This window comes from Lissotriton helveticus, chromosome 7 (genome assembly GCF_964261635.1).
Source record: "Lissotriton helveticus chromosome 7, aLisHel1.1, whole genome shotgun sequence".
Taxonomy (NCBI): Eukaryota; Metazoa; Chordata; class Amphibia; order Caudata; family Salamandridae; genus Lissotriton; species Lissotriton helveticus.
In genome coordinates this window covers 528,370,520-528,376,519 of record NC_136068.1, presented here as the reverse complement: position 1 = coordinate 528,376,519, position 6,000 = coordinate 528,370,520, and the positions used below count along the sequence as shown (strand labels likewise).

At 41.0% G+C, this 6,000-nt stretch overlaps 1 long non-coding RNA gene across 1 annotated transcript in view; it reads left to right on the top strand.

Moving 5' to 3' along the window:
* The first annotated feature begins 4,168 nt into the window (after positions 1–4,168).
* LOC144766857 (uncharacterized) overlaps positions 4,169–6,000 on the top strand; it is a 227,276-nt gene continuing 225,444 nt past the window's right edge. The window contains exon 1 of the long non-coding RNA XR_013597958.1: positions 4,169–4,258. This is a non-coding gene — a long non-coding RNA (uncharacterized LOC144766857). The remainder of the gene's footprint in view (positions 4,259–6,000) is intronic.

Here is a 6,000-nt window from a genome sequence, read left to right as displayed (position 1 = left end):
TCCTCTCTTAGTATATGATAGAATTTGGTGGGTGAAGCCTCATCAGTCCATACTGCTTTTGACCTTGATTGAGTGAATTTACTAATAAAGGAAATAATATCTTTACCACCTTACCGTAAAGTGATTAGGCTAGGTGTGCTGCTTGCGTCATATATTGTCGATCAAACTCTGCTTTAAACTGTTCTAAATAGAATGCATATTGTTGAAGGAGTTGTGTTCAAGATTAGGGGCTTTGTCCAGATTTGTCTATCCTTCACCAAATAAGATCAAATGATTGCAACCTTAGAGGAACTGGTGGAAAACTGTGCAGTCACACTAAAAAAGTGCAGTTGAGCCTGAGTCAAGTTAGACCCAAAAAACTGTGGATCTCCTGTGAATTTATCGGGAGGCACTGTATTAGTGTACTTAATATGATAGGCTTTCAAAGCCTGTATGGAGTCACATATTGAATGAAAAGTGGAACTACCGAAGCTGAATTAATAGAAGCTCATAGAGCCGGAGATATTTGGTTCAAACAATTTAATAAATATGCTTGTTCACTACTAGTGGTAAATAATGACCTGCACCATAACCTGTAGCAGATTAGGATCAGAACTCATTGCAAAGAATATTACAGTCTGGCAAACTGTAAAGGATCTTCAGAACTTGAACAGCAGAGTCTACTGACAATCCACATCAATTCCCAGGATGTAATTATGCCTGTACATTAGTAAGCATGGATGGCTGGACCAAATGCTGGAGACAAGAGAGAGTGAGAGAAAAAAGAAACAGCCACCACCGTCTCATCTGGTTTGTGTGTCTCAGACTTCAGGGGATTCACAGTAGTGTTCTTACAAGTTAAACATTTGTCACTTTTCACAGGTAGAAGCAATGTAATAACAATGATGATTTTCATTGTTATCTTTACTGGCTTCTGAATGGCAAGGCCCAGTGAGCCTAAACCAAGGTGGAGGAAGTAGGTGTCATAAATATCTCACTCCAGGTTGGAAGCAAACCTGGAAAAAGGTAAGAGGAATCGAGGGACCAAACGAAGCAAACTAAGCCAAATCATAATAAAAACATAGGTCAAAGTTCAGGCAGAAGGTTAGGAAACTGAAAAAGGAGCAAAGCTATAAACATAAAGGGCCGGTATTACAGTGAAGGAACAAAAGCGACAGCAAGCAAGCTGATACACACAGAAAGCAATGCAATTAGTTTATTTATAAACATGACAGTCTTTCATGGCCTGGATGTTCCACCCATTGAGGTTCCAGGAAGTATTGCTGACACCACAGATGCTACAGGCTGGGTTGCAACAATCTCCCATGCATTCTACCACAACGTTTGCTGCATCTAATTTTCACAGCAAGCCTCAGTACCAACTTATTACTGATAGTAACAATTATTGTAAATTATACTAAACTGAAAATGAGCCATATTCCAGGTAAAATCTATATGAATGATTTCTGCTTAAAGACTACTGGCACAACCCGGTTTATCGGAAATCCATCAAAGAAAATAATCTCTTTTCTGCCAAATGTAATCCTTACATCCAGACTGTTGTTGAAGCCGATCTTGTGTTGCTGTTAAGTAGAAGGGTACCAATCTTAATTCAATGATACTTAGTTAAATTAGATATCAAGCTGAAGAACTATACTTCCTGTGGAATATGGACAATTTTGATCTAGGAAGAATATTACAGTCAACTTTGTGCTGCAACCAGGGAGAATTGCAAACAATAATGAAGCTCTGTGTAACCAAATAATTATACTGGTTAGAAAGTGTGGAGATAATGCAATCAGTATATCTCATAATATAATTGGTTACACACTTCAGTAATCAATTATAATGGTCACTAAAACAGCATTAGAATTCATTTTGGGCATAGAGGGATCCCTTCTAGTTGCTGAGGCAGGATGATCCAAATGTATTTATTTATTATACTTTTTTTATATGCATTTATAAAGTGCAACATTCACTATCCAAAAGCCTCCTGGCACAAAGAGGATATAGAAGAGTAGCAAATCATTAAGGAATTATTATAATGAGTAATCAGTAGGAGAAAGGCAGCAGACTGGTAATTAATTGTTGTTAGGCATGGCCCATCTTGCAGGGTCGCCCGAAAAGTTTGCCTTCTTTCTGCCTTTTTTTCTGTACTTGTTTTTGTTGGCATTTAAACACTGTGCACATTTCCCCTGCTTACAAAGGTAAAGTGCTTCTGTTCTCCCTTTTAAAACAGTAAAATTGGCCTACAAATGATTGGTTCATTTAATTTACTTATAAATCCATAGTGTATGCTACTTCATGTTCCCAAGGTCTCTAAATTAAATGCCTCTAGTGCGTAGCAACACTGATTGTGCCACCCACTAAAGTAGCCTTTTAAAGCATGTCTAAGGCCTGCCGTTGCAGCCTAAAGTGCAGTTTTAGCTGCCAGTTTAACCTGTGTTACACTGAGTTAACTTATTACAATTAATAAGTGCCACTATTTATACTCAAATGAAATTTAATTTTAAATCTTCTTTCATGGCAAACTTGGATTTGAAGTTACTGTTCTGAAAATACTGCTTTTAGGAAGTTGGCCTTTTCCTACCTAAACCAAACGTGCCTGTCCTCCAGCATACAGAATCACATAACCATGAATGGCTCTCCTGTGGGGTTATGTGTATTCCTCCCAGACATATGCTCAAAAGGTCTCTGGATGTGTGGCAGTAGATGGCTTTCTTGTGGAGGATGACTTGGAGTGCCACGTAAACTTCCTGAGCTTCAGAGGGGCTGCCTCAGGACTTGCCTACTCCTTCATGACTTCTGAGGCCTGCCTGCCATTTATCTGACAATGCAGCTCAAACCTAGGCATGTCTGTCCTTTGCCAGTTTAAAAACCAAACCCAGGAAAGGTGGAATATTAGACAAAGGGTTTATCCCACCACCAACAGACTGGCAATTGGGATAAAAGTAGCACTCTCAGAACCCTTCAAAACCCTCTTGGACTCGGAAGAAGGACTGTCCTGTTGCCAGAAGTACAACCCTGCTGCCTGAAGGAGTCGCCAAGGATGCAGAGGTTCCTGACAACTTACAGCGGAGAGGCCCAGTTACCTACTGAGGCTAGCCAGAGAGACGTCACCCAAAGGGGCATATTTCCAATTTAGAGGAATTTACTTTTCCAAATTCAAATCTTTAGCGAATCTGTCGTTCAAGAGAGTGTTTGACTCTAGATCATGTAATTATCTTTCATATTGATTAGGAACAAAAGTACACAAACTATAAAATAGAAAAATAAGTCAAAAATGTTACTTGATGAATAACAATAGTGAACAGTCATCTACTCAGTCAATATGTTGGGGTTGAAGGAAACAGATGGTTGATGAGTAGAGTAAGATGTTGGTTTGTTTTCCAAACATCAAATAGCTTTCCTTATTGTAGTAGCATATCTTGCCTGATCAAACAGTTACTGCTAAATGCATAGTGTATCTTGAATCTAATACCATATAAGAATGTCATGGTCTAAGGAAGCAATAGAAACTGGATGGCAATGCTGTGTGTATTATATAGTATCTGTCAAAACATTTGTAATGTTGATATGAAGGCAATTTCAATTGGTTTTGAAATGATCTGTGAGTTAAATCAACTTCACAATAAGAGAATATTGCTGTTTACAACAATAAACATGAGAAAACCTAGACGGAATCAGCACTATTGACATGGCGAAACATTGCTTTGGGACAGACAAATTGCATTTCTCTGTAATCTCATTATTTCTTAATATGCAAGACTTGTTCAAACAGGTGATGTGCTCTACACTGCACAAATATTTCCAAGACTAATACAGTTTTAGGTAGAGTTCTGGTGAATGGATCTGCAGTCCTATGTTCTCAGATCAATGAGTCTGAACGTTCCTTAAATGGCAATAGAATGGTTGCCTGTATAATAGTTATTTTGCTAACTTCCTGGAGCAATTATTTGATTTAAAAAGTTTAGCCAAACAATATACTGTTGCAGTGCGTTGATTTGTCAGGTTGTATTTTTAGTATAAGAAGCCAGTTCACCAAAGCTTCAAAAAGCATTTGGTTCTGAGATGTCGCTTTCAACTGGAAAGTATTATTACCTTATTCCAGAAGATCCCAAAAACTTGAGGCAACCTAACCCCTTTGGTATTGTATTCCAGTATAATTTGTCATTTTTGCATCTTCCAGGTTTCATCCCGAGGACGACTTGAAATACTTACCATTACAGCAAAATGAAGCTCACCACTCTTCTCTTCCTTGCAGTGGTTGTGTGCACAGGTAAGCTCAATTGATTATGTTGTCAAATAAACCCTTTATGTCTCTGTGATAGAATATGTGCTCCTGATAGGGTTTGATTAGTGCCACGTGAGAATACAGAGTAAGACATTCTGAAATAATATCCCTCTGTTTAGATGCAATTCAAAATAGATTGCCCAGTCATTGGAATTTGAAAGTCCAAAACTCCTTCTAAAAGGCACTTATATTGGAACCAAAATTTTGAAACAACATTTGTCACTTGTGCTTTACATTGGGGATGTTTCCTTTGGCACTAAAACTAAGGAGACCTTCCTACCAAACTGCCCCACATACAGCTCTCCTGGGAGGACAGTTGTGCTGCTATGCCATTAATCTCCATGGCTAAGCCAATGAAATACTCTAGAACACAGGGGCTGTTTACATTTGTACATAAATATTATATAATTTATATGAAATTATTTCACCCCACAACCGTAGGCACCTGGGCACCTTGCTTGCTACTTGCCAGTGGCCTTGAGTTTCTCTTTTGTTCCAGCCTGATCCAGTTACCCCCTTTTGACCAAATGACAGAACCGGTGCCTTGGTTTTCCCACCTGGGATTTCCTGCTCACCATTCTTCTAGTTACAGAAACCCTGCCTACCCCAAGACATACGTAATTCAGACAGCAGTGCAACTGCATTAGTAGGCACCTGGACACCTATCCTGTCACGAGCAAGTGGCCTCCAGTTACTGCTGGTTCCAGCCTGATCCAGTTACCGCCTTTTGACCCAGTGACACAGAAGCTGTCTAGGCTTTCTGGAGGTCGTATTCCAGCTCACCATTCTTCCAGCCAACAGAAGCCCCACCCACAGCAAGACCTACTTGATTCAGGCTGCAGCTAGACCACACAGCGGGCATATTGCTGGAGTGCCAAATGCAAGCCTGTCTGTGCCTGTCCGGGTACTGGACCGTGCCCAGCACCAGGAATCCTGGACTCATGACCATCCAACTAAGACCACAGCTGCCAAAGAGGGCAACAAATGCCTTCACTACTCCTCCCCATCCTCCACACCCTCAACAACATACACTGGCAAACATGCATCCCCCAATACCATGGTAGGACTTTTCTCCTGCACCCATTGGGATTTCACCTGTAGCACCTCAGACAACAACACCACCACCTCCAAACAATAACACACTCCATCACCACCACAACCCCACACCAACTGTCCTCCATGATCCTCAATGTCCCATCCCTTAGAATACACTGCACCAATATCTGAGATCTCCTCAACAGCAACACACCTGGCCTTCTCTTCCTGACTGAAACATGACTCAACCGAGCCTCCAATCTGGATATCACCTTAGTCATCCTGCCTGCCTACAAAATCATACACCTGGACCGAACCCACAAACCACGCAGAGGGCTTACAATCATCGACAAAAACATGATTGACTGCACCACCTCCAAGGACACCAACCTCAAGGACCGACTCCACTTCAAAATACAAATGGACTACAATGCCACCTTTAAGGGAACCCTTACCTCCACCCCTGGTCCCCAGAGTGGAATTCTGCAACCACTTCACAGTCTATATCGCTCTCCTCTCCTCTCCATCAGATCAACCAACTACATCTTCCTATGTGACCTCAATTTCCAACTGGAAGACACCGCAGACCCGAACTCCACGGCCCTCCTCAACAGCCTCAGCATCATCAGACTTGCCCAAGGACCAACCCACACAGCAGGCAATACCTTCAACCCTATTTTCTCCTCCAACAA